Here is a 14,252-nt window from a genome sequence, read left to right on the forward strand (position 1 = left end):
ATAATGGAATCACTAGTCAAAAAATAATGCAAGACTATCTAGACAGGCATGTTGTTATGCTGCAGTCACAGTATGGTTTTGTTAAGAGGCAATCTTGTCCAACCAGATTGATTACCTACTATGAGAAATTATCAAATGAACTGAATGCAAAAAATAATTTTAATATCACATAATTAGATTTCATTAAAACTTTTAACACTTCCACGTTAAAGAAAGATTGCAGTATGAAGTGGAACAGCATGGCATTAGGGGTAAATTACTGATATTCATATAGGGATGGTTGAGTGGTAGAAGGCAGTGTGGATATTAATGGGTACTGCTCTTGCTGTACTAATATTATTTGTGCAATTCATCAGGATTCACTGCTGGCCACATACTGTTTTTAATTATAATACAGTCCTCCCGACCTGTATGACGAAAGCATATCAAGCTTAATGTCTAGTTTTGATGATTATATGAAGGATGGAAAAGGAGTTTATCACAGAATCAAGGAATACTACTGCTGCAAGAACTAGAAAAATTAAACAGATGAGCTGAGGTTTGGAAATTGAATAATGAAAAATCATAGAAAAAATTGCGCAGTTAGAGAAGTTCTCTGAACAGTGCAGATGCAGTTCTAGGACATCTTGTGTGGTTTTGTCAGTGATGTACAGGAATATTGTCAGCAGCAAAGAAGGTGATTACACTGTTGTATAAAATAATGGACAGGCAGCATCTTGAATACTGCATATAGTATCCAGAATACTGCATATAGTATCCACTCCCTAAAGTGAGGGTGGAAGCCTCACTTTAGGGAGTGGCAAATGATACAAGAAAGCAAGCTTATACATCATCAACAAAAAAAAAAAAAAAAACCCTCCTAGTAGTAGTAGTAGTAGCAGTAGCATGTGATGCAAGAAAGCAAGCGTATGAGCTTATGCAGCATCAGCCAAAAAAAAAAAAAATATATATCACACCATTCCCTCCAAATGCCTGTCCAGTTCCTTCTTAAATTTATTTAACCTATCAACTTCCACAACGACAGATGGAAGTTTGTTCCAGCAATTAATCACCTGCTGGCTAAAGGCAAATTTCCCCACATGTGTTCTACATCTGGCTTTTCTTAATTTGAATTTATGCCCCTTTAGGTTCATAATTTGAATAAGTGGAAGGATCCCATCAGAATTCAGCGTACTCAACCCATTCAAGGCCTTATACACCTCAATCAGATCACCGTGCAGGTGCCTAGTCTCCACCCACTGCAATTTGCAGAACTTAAGCCTCTCTTGGTAAGAGGGGTCCCTTCATTCCCCTCATCAATCTTGTTGCCCTTCTCTGCACATGCTCAAGCAAATCTACATCCTTCCTAAAATGAGGCCTCCAGACCTGTACGCAGTACTCAAGGTGTGGCCTGACCATTGCCTTATACAGAGGGACAGTCACCTCCTTTTCCCTGCTAGCAAAATTCCTGTATATCATTGACAAAACCCCATGACCTGCCCTGGCAGCCTGTCTGCATTTCTCAGAAAACTTCATATCTGACTGCACAATTACTCCCAGGTCTTTTTCATTTTCTACCACCTTAAGTGTAGTACCACACAGTTGGTACGTTTCTCTGGGGTTACTTCTACCCATATGCAGTACTTTGCATTTGTCAAGGTTAAACTTCAGTTGCCACTTCTTAGTCCATCTGCCCAAATTATCTAGATCCCGTTGCAGTAGCACACTGCCATTACTGTCATTAACAACCCTGCCAACCTTTGTATCATCTGCAAACTTCGACGCTAATCCTGATATACCTTCATCAATATCATTGATAAATATACAAAACAACAGAGGACCCAACACCGAATCCTGTGAGACTCCGTTAATAACAATAGTCATGAAGAGCAGCACCCACTGATTACCACCCTCTGTCTTCTCCACTCAACCATCCTTTTATGCATTGTAGCAACTTACCTTTAATACCATTCTGCTCCAATTTGTACAATAGTCTTCCATGCACAACAGTGTTAAAAGCTTTCCTGAAATCCAAATATATGATATCAAAATTATTTTTTTGCATCCAGTTCCTTTGTAACCACATCATTTCACCTATTCATTACCTCCAACAGTTTGTCTACTTCCGTCTTAAATTTATATAAGTAATCAACCTCCATAACAACAAGCAGAAGTCTTTTCCAGAAATCAAAAATCTACTGGCTAAAGGCAAATGTATGCACGTCTATTCTGCAACCATCCTTCCTCAATTTCAATTTGTCTTCTTATGTGTGTAGTCTGAGCAAGAGGAAGAATTTTGTCAGCATTGAGCTTGCTCAATCCGTTCAAGCATTAAACACCTCAATCAGCTCACCTCGCAGGTGCGTAGTGTTCAGATGTCAAAATTTGCAGAATGAAAGCATTTCTTGGTAAGAACACCCCTTTGTTCCATCTCACCGATCTCATTGCCCTTCTCTGTACTCGTTCCAGCAGCTCTACATCCTTCCCAAAATGAGGCCTCCAGACCTGTATGCATCACTGAAGATGTTGCCTGACAGTTGCCTTATACAATGGGATAATCCCCTCCTTATCCCTGGTAGTTGATTGTTGGAGTAAACTTCCATTTGGTGTGGAAGTGGATAATATGAATAATTTTAAGAAAGAACTAGATTCTTAGAGGGGATGGACAGGTAATGTGAGAAGTATTGTTAATTTTTTTTATAGTATTAGTTATTTTATTATTATTTTTCTTTTGTTGGATGGAGCTATATAAGCTACCCTTATATAAAATTTAATTATTACCAGTATATATCAAAAAACCCACAAAATATAATAAATTATAGGCTCTGTGACTAAAGTATGCAAGGAAACCTATGTAATATAAACAGTGCAATGTTTTCATGAATAAGCAATCTTCAGATATTATTCATTTTTCACACTGATCAAATACAAATTGATAAATGCTGTCAAAATTTTAGCTTCCAATGTTAAGGACAATCCTTAACATTGAAAAATCGGTTTTTTTTTATTTTTTAGGTGAAGCCTCCAGACCTGAATACAATGTTCCATATGTAATCTTATCATTCTATAAAAAGCAATACTGATGTTCTCCCTGCTAGCAAAGATCCCACAGACTGATGACAGTACACCCCGAGCCTTCCTAACTGAATGTTTACACTGCAAGGAAAACTCATAAACCCCTTTAAATATTTACCATTCTGAACCACCTTTTATTCTCTATTCCCTGTTGTTGTTAGTCACATCTGTATTTCTTTTCTCCAAATGTAAAACGTTGCATTTAGCATGATTAAACTTCATTCGCTATCTTTCAGACTATATGAGTAACTGACCTTAAGCCTTTGTGAAGTGGCATAACCTAGTCCTGATTGTTTACCATCCTACCTAGTTTTAAATCATCATCAAACTTTGACAGCCTCCTTGTATACCTACATCAGTATCATTGAGGAGAATCAGAAACATGAAGGGGCCCAACAGTGAACTCTGAGGGATTCCACTCAATTCATTAGTCCACTCTGAAAAATTATCAGCTGTTGCCTTTTACTCAGCCAGCTCCTAATTTACTTGAGGATTTGAAGGGACCTAAATCAAAAGCTTTAAGTAAAGCTATATATATAATATCTAAATTGTTTGTATCTAAATTCTTTGATTTCATCATGGTAATTAACCAGATTTGTCAGGCCCACTCTCCCTTCACAAAGTCATGCTGCAATCCATTTAGAATTTTATACTTATCAAGATGTTTTTGTATCATTAATCCCTGATTCCATTATCTTACCCCCATAAAAGTAAGACATGCCTGTCTATAGTTGCACTTCACCAATTTAGACCCTCTCTTGTGAATATGATATTTGTACCCAAAGGAATCACCCAGAATCTGGTGATGATCTCAGTAGCAATCTTAATGGTATGATGCATTCTCTTGCTGCATACTTTAACATAACTGGATGCACTCCTTCTGTCACATACATGCACACCATTTTGGTAGTTGTTTTTCAGTGACCATTATATCCATCATAAACAGCAGTTTGGAATTAATAGTCATAAATTTCCTTTTGACTTTTATTAGGTGAGTTGCAATTCTGACTTCATGCTCTGGATTATTCTTGTGAATTTTAAATGAGCTAGTGCAATCTTTTGAAATTAGAACATCATTCACATATGTTGTAAATAGCCATAACTGCTAAATAATAAAAGAATTCATTATATAAAGGTTTGGATAAAAGTAATAGCAACAAGACTGCTGCATCACTCTATTGACATTGAACTTGGATGGTGCAAGTGTTGTGTAGGAGGCAGTACTGGGTATCACTTGCAGTAAGAGGCAGTATACTGTTAGATGACAGTGAAATTTGATACTGCTAGAGATGTATTGGTATGGTATTTCTGGTGCAAGGGCTGCTTAGGCCATATTGCACCTATAAATGAGATGAAGGTCACACAGTGTCAGAGATGTAATGTGTATGTGGTATTCAGTATTTTCTAGTAAGCAATGCAAACAGTATTTGTGGATCAAGTTTGAGATCATACTCGATGCTACTAAATATATAGGTGAAGCTTGCAACTATGTAAAAACCTGTGGCTAGAACTTTTGCCCAACCTTGTGAGGGATACAGAATAGAACAAAGTCTGTTGTAGTCCAGTTGTAGATTTGTTAATTAGGTCAGCACTAGTCTGTTTCTGTGCTCGTACAATCCAGACTGGGTTCTGGGGGGTCTTCCATTTACAACTATTTAGAATTAGTTGGATCACATTGTTTTCTCTGGGTAATGCTGCACAAACTGAACAAAGGCATCTGCTGTTAACTTATTATATTATGAAAACAACAGGGATTACCTTTATTTTAGATATAGGAAGCTTCTTTTCCAGCCAACTCTCCTAGTCCAATGCTCTAATAATTCTTTGGGAAGGGAATATCAATTTTATAAAAAATGTGGGACATCTTCCCCAAGGAGTCCGACTTAAGGAATGTAGAGAATAATCTCCTCATATCCATTAAGCTTTTTAGACCCCTAAATTTTAATTCTAATGTCAAGCTACAGGACCGAAGAGAATAATCGGTCCATATTTATTAAGCTTTTAGACCTTCAAAATTTAATTTTATGTCAATCCATGTAATGATTTCCTTGCTGCCAGAGGTATGGTGTTTGAAGACAGAAGTCTTGAGCACTCAATATTGAGACCGAGGGGGTCTGAACACTAAGGTTCTGACAGTGGGGAAGATGTCCCACATTTTTTGTAAAATTGATATCCCCTTCCCAAAGAATTATTAGTGTGTTGGACTAGGAGAGTTGGCTGGAAAAGAAGCTTCCTATATCTAAAATAAAGGTAATCCCTGTTGTTTTCATAATATAATAAAATATAGGAATTATCGAGCACATAATAGCTCTCTATTATCAAAGCTATTAACTTATGTAAAGAAACCTGCATTTAATGTGTTCGCTGCCTTAGTGTATATATTCATAGAATGGCACTAGCAGTGCTGTGCCATAACACATACAAGCAGTCATTCTTAAGCTGTCAACCAGTGTGCTGCAAATGGAAAGACACATGAACAACTACTCAGTATTGTCACACATTGTTTTTTTTTTGTTTTTTTTGCTTATGTTGATGTTAGTTTATGTACATGAATAAACTTTTTATAAAATATTAAGATTTGTTCTGGTTTGCAGCTCAGCACAAAAATGAGTGAGTGTTTGCTATTAGCAATGAATTCCAAACTTTTTTAATTTTCAATCATTATGTACAAATTTTTGGAATTCTGGGGATGTTGGAATGTTAATTTTTTTTTTTTCGGCATTCTGAAAATTATGGCACATTGAACAAGTTCTCTCACGTTTATGTGGCAGCGAAAAGTGTCAACAGATTTCAATTTCCTTGTTTGGAGAGGTGTTTCTAATAAATTTCCTACTTGTACTTTACCAGTAATATACTCAAGCCTCAGAAGAAAGTAATTGGTGTTACTAAATTGCTTAAACAATTTCAAATTTCAGATTTTCACCCCTGCCATTACCCTGTAATGACAGGTGAAAATCTTTATTTGTTTTTCGTAATTGGTATACTTTTCAGTACAAATGTATAGTTTTTATTTTGTTTTTTCCTACAGCTTTAAAACAAAGGAGCATAGCAAGATCATACCAGCTTCTAATTTATGTACATCCAGAGGATAAATAATCTCTTGAACCAGAGGATAAATAATTTCTTGAAATTGTACAGAAACCCAACAGACTTATGTAACAAGCAAGGTAATATCTTCATTTATATGAATTTTTGGAATATAGTGGTACAAGAATTTATTTTCTATATATAAAATAATTTTATTTCTAAATTACCATTGACATAAATTGCCATGTGGGTCATGGGCTTGGCTTAGCATTCTTCCCCTCCATTGTTCAGTTGCATGAGCTGAGCTTATTCTTTAATAAAAAGTATCAGTGGATATTACTAGTTTCAAAATATTTATATAGTGGAAGTGGTTATTTTTTATTTATTTATTTTTTTTTTTTTTGCTGATGCTGCATAAGCTTGCTTTCTTGCATCAAATGCCTCTACTAATGCTAATATACATTTGCCATTCTGTAACTGGATTGTATGAATTGCAATTTTTCATCAAATTTCATTAAAAATAAATGCAAGTAGACTTATCTTCTATTGCTCAAAGAGAAAGAACAAACTTGTATACATGTATAAAGAGTTATTTTGAACATTAATGTAATAGTGACAAATGACGCATGGTAACAAGGTTAAGCAGCATCAGTCAAAAATATAAGGAAAAACTATACTCCTCTGTCCATCTCCCTGGTAATTTCTCTAATCCATCTTTAAATTTATTTAAACTACTCACTTCCACAACACTAGATGGCAGTTTGTTCCTACATTGAATTGCTCTTTGCACAGCTGTCCTGCAACCATCCTTTTTCAGTTTATGCCCCCTTATGTGTGTTGTCTGATAAAGTGTAAGGTTGTCATCAATATTTAAACTCAGTCCTTTTAAAGCCTTAAACACTTTGTCTCCTCAGAGGTGCCTAGTTCCAAAGTACAGGTATTCCCCCAGCTTATGTAATACTTGACTTAACGGAAATTCGACCTTATGTAAGTTTTTGCGGGCCGGTGCAAACTTAAAAATATCGTGGAAATGTATTTTGTATCCCATAGGAGTAAATGGAGGTATCGTGAAATATCGTAATGTGAACCCAAAACACATTGTTTTTTTTTTTTTTTTTTTTTTTTGGTAATTCATTCCAAGGCTTGAAAGTTGAAATTTTTGCTATATAACTAAGCTGTTTATCTCTTAAAAGGTCATTTTTATAATGGAAATTGCACTACACTTTCATCGTTATCATAAGTTCTGTTATAAGAATCAATTTTGAATAATTTCTAAAAGCACTACCATAAAACAATAAAAACAATTTGCACTTTCCGGTTTATTGGGCTTTTCTGTTAGCACAATGTATTATAAATGGGTAGTAAACTCGATCTTACTGCATTTGCGATAATACCGATAACTGAAATTGTGTGGGTTTTTACTTTATGGTATTATGGTGAAATGAGTTCCCTTTCACTGAAATCTTCAATCATATAAAAAAAACATAAATAAATAAATTTTCAGAATCTTCTCTTCATTCCTATTTACTTATTACAATGGTGAAGGGAAAGGGACCAATGGAAAGTGCAGCAGTTCTAGGAAACAAAACAAAATTGATTTAGAAATGAAGATGATTAATTAAGAATTACAAGCAGGACAAAGTTTGTCATCTATTGCACGAAATTAGGTCTCACTGTTTCAACAGTGAATACTATTTTAAAGGACAGTGTGCATATAAAAGAACATGTTAAAGGATCAATGCGCAAGATTAGTGATCGCAAAGCAGCATTCAGGTGCTATATCAAAGATGGAAAAGCTATTAATATGGATGGAAAATCAGATTCAGAAGCGAGTGCCCCCTGTATTTAATGACCATTCACTGAATAACCATTAGATCAAGCAAAAGCAAGAAGTATTAATGAAGATATTAAGGATAAGTACGGCGAACCCCAAGCCAAGTACATGGCAAGTGACAGGTGGTTTGATAAGTTCAAGCATCACTAGTTTCCAAAACATTAAAGCATGCAGTGAAGTCGCCAGTGGCGATTCTGCAGCAGAGAAATTTTATGATGTGTTGGAAAAAACCCCCTTCTAAATCTCCACAGCCCTGCTGATAAGCACGCTGCTTCCTCAGCAACGTGCTTATCAGCAGGAGAGTTAATTCTGGCAACAATGCTTGAAAGGTAAAACTTGCTGATGTTATGCCTGTCTCCTCTCTCTTTGTAATTTTATAATTTTGAAATTTTTGTAATTTTGTACACTTTTGTAATTTTTCCTGTGCATGAGATAAAAAAATTGAATAAATAATTCTATTTACATGTTCGTCGAATATTTCTTTTTGCTTCAATCAAGTTCAGCACACATAATGTGAATGTTGCATAAGCATTTAGGGAAATTCTGACTTACGTAGAGGTTTGCGGAACGCAACTCTTATGTAAGTCGGTGATTGGCTGTACTGAAATTTGCAGAGCCCCGAACCCTTTAGTGGCAAGTGAACCCTTTTGTGTGCTCGAATAATCTGATTGCTCTTCTCTCTCTGCCTATTCCAAGGGTTTCACGTCTTTCTTAAATTACGCTTCCAGACCTGTATGCAGCACTCAAGATGTGGTATAATAAAGCCTTACACAATGAGATAATCATTTCCATGTCTGTTATAGCAAAATTCTTATTTATTCTTGGCAAAATTCCATGAGCTGTTCTAGCAGCTTGTCTGCATTGCTCAGAAAACTTATTAAGACTATACCTATAGATCTCTTTTGTTCTCTAACACCTCGAGTGTGCTACCAACGTAATTGGTATGTTATTCTTAAATTGCCATTTAATATACAGTAAACCCTTGATTTAACAGACCCCAATATTTCTGATTTAACGGACCGGACAAATAATAATACAGTAATGTACATATTAATCTCGACCATATTATTTTTTTTTTAGGTTATACAAAACTTGTGTTATTATTAATTAAAAATTAATAATAATTACCTATTTCCATTATTGTTTTGATAATTATCTGCTTTATTTTTATAATCAAATTCAGGAAATTTTAGTCAGGAAATCATTTTTTATTCTTTCTGAAAATGTGCTCAAATAGCTGTTTTCCCAGATAAGAGCAGGCGGTGACTTGCGAGCTGAACATGACTCGGGACACTAAACTGCAGGTCTACTGACTCGCTTTGTTTTGGTCTCAGTCTGCCTCCAGCTGTTATGCGGTCAGGTTGTATACAGAGTGTTTCTGTGGTTTCTGAATTGTGACTTTATTTATTAAATAATTTTGCAATCCTTACAATTTAAAATGGCATCAAGTGATAGAGGAGTTAAAAGAAAGCGTGTGAACTTAAATGTGGCACAGATATTAGAACAAGGCATCTCAGTAGCACGTGTTTGTGAAATTTATGGCGTAAAAAAAAAAAAAAACAGTTTCTGATATCTGTAAATCAAAGGCCAAATTTCAACATTTTTCTTTAAAATACAGTGTTGATAGCTCTTTTCTACATTAAGAACAATAAAAAATGAACCCCCCCCAGGTTACAATCGATTTAACAGACTTTCAGCATTAACGGACACCCCTTCTCCCATATTAGTCTTTTAAATTGAGGGTTTACTGTATTATTATATGTAGTGCAGCAATACATGAAAATGTATTACTGCACTACATGAATATTGCTGCAGTCATATGACAAATACTTGCAATTATACTTACTGCAGTAGTAACTGCAGGAAGTATGATTGTGACGTCATACTATTCAAAAATTATAAAAAGTTAGGACTCAAGATATCATAGTGATCACGAAAAATAAGTCATGCACTCTAATCATACTACTAATGAGTGCTCCACACAGACTAGTGATGTGAGTGTGCGAAACGCCTTTGGCATATGCCATGGATGACGTCACTTCCGTGACCGATCAGATTTACTCGGTCGGTGTCCCCCCCCCCCCCAAGGATGTTTCATATCAAAAAAGTTGGCAAAAGTGCGAGCCCATTGTTAAAACATTCACAGCTCACCACTGAATATCATCTTTTGTGCCCTTAAAAGAAAGATATCTGCTTTACAATGTCATCAACTTTTTCCCCTGACAGACATACCCTGGTCCTATTCTACTTGTCCTTTTTTGCACAATATATGACCAGCTTCCCTGACAGCTTTTCATATAAACAATGAAATACTCTACAAGGTTTAGGCCTAAATGTATGTCAGATGAAATAATATGGTGGCAGAGAAGAAAAATGCATGGGAAGCGTATAAATTATCAGGTGACACAGAATGCTATGGTATATATAAACTAATCTGTAACCAAGTTACAAAGGAGGTTAGTGAAGCAAATGTAGATTACAAGAAATCTTTGGCAAAGGATGAAAAGAAAAACATCAAAGACTTCTGTACTTATGTAAAAGCTAGGAGGAAGAGGATGAATTATATTGGTCCACTTGATATCGATGGTTCGACTGTTGATGATTCTGCACAAATTGCTGACAAACTGAATGAATATTTTGCATCTACATCACACATGAGAAATTCTTTAAGAAAGTGGATGGCAGAAGTTTATCAAACTAACAGGGAGCTAAATGATTTTGTAATAACTGAGAGTAATGTGTAGGAGAAATTGTTGAAGTTAAACATAAGAAAGGCACCTGGGGTAAATGGCACATATCTAATAAGGGAGGCAGTGAAGTAATCAAGCAAACCCTTAGCTGTAATTACTAGAGCATCCTTCGATAGAGTAGAGCTCTCTGCAGACTGAAGATGTGTGAATGTATATCCTTTTGACAAATGGGGATCAAAAGGTAACACAAATAATTACAGACCTGTTAGTTTAACTTCTGTTCTGGGGAAAATAATGGACTCACTGGTTAAAGGAGTGCTGGATCATCTAGACAACACAGCAGTTATAGTTCAGAAACAGCATGTCTGTTAAGGGGAAATCTTGCCTGACCAATTTGTTTAGATACTAAGATGTGGTTTCAAAGAAATTCCATGCAAAAAATAATTTTTATATTGTATACTTGGATTTCAAGAAAGCTTTTGATACTGTTTCACATAAAAGACTGCTGTATAAATTGAAGCAGTGTGGTATTAAAAGCAAGTTGTTGCTATGGATAAAGGCATGGTTGAGTGGGAGAAAACAGAGTGGTAATCAATGAATATTGTTCTTTATGGACTAATGTTATTAGTGGGGACCCTCTGGATTTGGTGCTGGGCCCATTGTTATTTTCTGTATTTATTAATTATTTTGATGAAGGTATATCAAGCTTAGCATCCAAGTTTGCAGATGATATGAAGGTTGGCAGGATAGTTAATGAGAGCAATGATTGTATGCAATTGCAACAGGATCTAGAAAAGTTTGGCAGATGGGCTGAGAAGTGGCAACTGAATTTTAACATTGACAAATGCGAAATGCTGCATGTCGGTAGCAGTAACCCCAGTGTAACGTACCAACTATATAGTACTACACTCATGGTAGCAGAAAATGAAAAAGACCTGTGGTAATTGTATAGTCAGATATGAAGTTTTCAGAGCAGTGTAGATGGGCTGCCGGGACAGCTCATGGGATTTTGTTAATGATATATGGGAATTTTGCTAGCAGGGATAAGGAAGTGATTATACTGTTGTATAGGGAAATGGCCAGGCCACATCTTGAATATTGCATACAGGTATCCCGAAAAAGGCCTCTGAGGTTGGGCAAATTCATATTTTAGCAATAAATAGACTCATACACCAACCATGAAAATATAAGTATTTTACTGTAACTAAAATATTTACAAATAAAATAAAATAAATATTTACAAAAACTGCTATTAAATTAAATTATGTACATTGTAAAAAAAAAACCCATTAAAACTATGATGAAATCCTTGTGATAAAGTACACTAAAATAAACTGGATTAAAAACGATAAAAATCTGGAGCTTTCGGAAGCATCAGCTTCCTTCCTCAGCGGTAACAAAACTTCCTGCAGCACGTCCTTATATAACAGGCTCACGGTACTTATACCACAACAGGCTTGTACTCACCGAAAGATTTCTGCCCAAGCAGATGCTCGCTGCCCTCAACCGTGTGGACGCCGACATCGACACCATAATAAGTAAAAAGAAGGACAGACACAAGTTTATCAAAGCGCTTGAAACCTGAATCACTGCCAACTTGTATTTGTTTTTCTTTATTTGTGTTCAGCTCCTTGTTTTTATGATGTATTTGTATTTCTTTTTGCATTTGTAATCTGTATTTTGTAGCCTTTTGTATGTGTTCGCTATATTTTGTAGCCATTTGAATTTGTACTTATGTTATCTATATGTGAACCCCTGGCGCTCGTCGCCGTGATGGGATATTGTGCTGTAAATCTACTTCACAATAAAGATTTATTTATACACGTGGTTCAGTTGGCGCATGGTCTGAACTGGAAGCGGAAACAGCTCGGGAACGTGTCAAGCAAAACTGTTCATCCGTACTTAGGACGATAGTTTCAAACAGAGGATGCATACGCATACCTCTGTCCCTATTCATAATATTGTGGTCGGATGAACAGATTCGTAGGCTCTCGAGCCATTTACGTTTCCAGAACCCATGCGCTCGATCCACAATAACCGCATCCTCTGTGGAGATTTGATGCTGCTTCTCCCAAAAATGTTCGGCCACAGCAGACTTATTGTAATCAGCGGTTTTTATACCATTTGCATGTTCCCCCAGACGACCTTTGAGCCGTCGTTTTGTCTCGCCCACATAACATTCCCCACAATCCGGGCATTTTATCCTATATACTACTCCACTACTTAGGTCCTTTGCTATTGGGTCTTTTACCTGAGACAACACTGTGTGCAACCTCCGCCCGGGAAGTTGCACACAGCGTGTTTTATAACCCCGCAAAACTCTAGCAAGATGCTCAATAAGACCCAGATAGTAAGGAATGTATGCATTAGCCACAGGAACAAACGGTTCCTGTCGGTTGGACTCTATTCCTCTACTAAATCTGTCTATGATCCTCTGGGGGTATCCGCATTTTCTAAGGTCTGCTGTGACTCGTCTAATTTCACATTCTTTGTCCTCAGAGGTAGTGCAGTGTGACCCTGCTCTATCTAGTAGAGCTTTCACTACACTATTCTTATCCTGCCCAGCTTGTGCTGAGCTGTAATGGGTGTACTGGCCTCTGCACATATGTTTTTTAAACACTGAAGTTTTAAGCCTAGGGCCTATCCTAGAGACCAGTACATCCAAGAATGGAAGGGTACCTCCTGTCTCCAACTCTGAGGTAAATTGTATAAATTGGGAGAAGCTATTAAGCCAATGGAGTGCATCATCCTCTCTCCCCCCTTCTGGACCACAGTGAAGGTATCATCAACATACCTTTTCCATTTCTTTATGGGAAACTGACATCCAATAAAAACCCTATCCTCTAACTCCTCCATGGCCAAATTGGCCATGATGGCGCTAATGGGAGATCCCATGGCTGTACCGTGAACCCGTTTGTACATAACACCGTAAATGGCTCGAGAGCCTATGAATCTGTTCATCCAACCACAATATTATGAATAGGGACAGAGGTATGCGTATGCATCCTCTGTTTGAAACTATCGTCCTAAGTACGGAGGAACGGTTTTGCTTGACATGTTCCCGAGCTGTTTCCGCTTCCAGTTCAGACCATGCGCTGACTGAACCACGTGAGCCTGTTATATAAGGACGTGCTGCAGGAAGTTTTGTTAGTGCTGAGGAAGGAAGCCGATGCTTCCGAAAGCTCCAGATTTTTATCGCTTTTAATCCGGTTTATTTTAGTGTATTTTATCACAAGGATTTCATCATAGTTTTAATGTGTTTTTTTTTTTTTTTTTACAATGTACATAATTTGTAAATATAATAGCAGTTTTTGTAAATATTTATTTTATTTTATTTGTAAATATTTTAGTTATAGTAAAATACTTATATTTTTCATGGTTGGTGTATGAGTCTATTTATTGCTAAAATATTGAATACAGGTCTGGATGCCTAATTTTAGGAAGGATGTAGAGCTGCTGGAACTAGTACAGAGAAGGGTGATAAGATTGGTGAGGGGACAAAGGGGTACTCTTACCAAGAAAGGCTTCAATTCTGCAAATTGAAACATTTGGAGACTAGGCACCTGCGAGATGATCTGATTGAAGTTTTTTAAGGCTTTGAATGGTTTGAGCAAGCTCAGTGCTGGTGGGAATCCTCCTATTTCTCA

General features: G+C 36.5%; 1 protein-coding gene across 2 annotated transcripts in view; it reads left to right on the top strand.

Moving 5' to 3' along the window:
- Nucleotides 1-14,252, top strand: part of Ypel (Yippee-like) — a 170,193-nt gene that overhangs the window by 55,595 nt on the left and 100,346 nt on the right. For both annotated transcript variants that reach the window (XM_090373895.1, XM_090373896.1), the window contains one exon: nucleotides 6,083-6,221. The gene's annotated coding sequence lies outside the window, so the exon portion shown is untranslated. The remainder of the gene's footprint in view (nucleotides 1-6,082; nucleotides 6,222-14,252) is intronic.

This window comes from Mastigoproctus giganteus, chromosome 5 (genome assembly GCF_048544385.1).
Source record: "Mastigoproctus giganteus isolate SK-2022 chromosome 5, ASM4854438v1, whole genome shotgun sequence".
NCBI lineage: Eukaryota > Metazoa > Arthropoda > Arachnida > Uropygi > Thelyphonidae > Mastigoproctus > Mastigoproctus giganteus.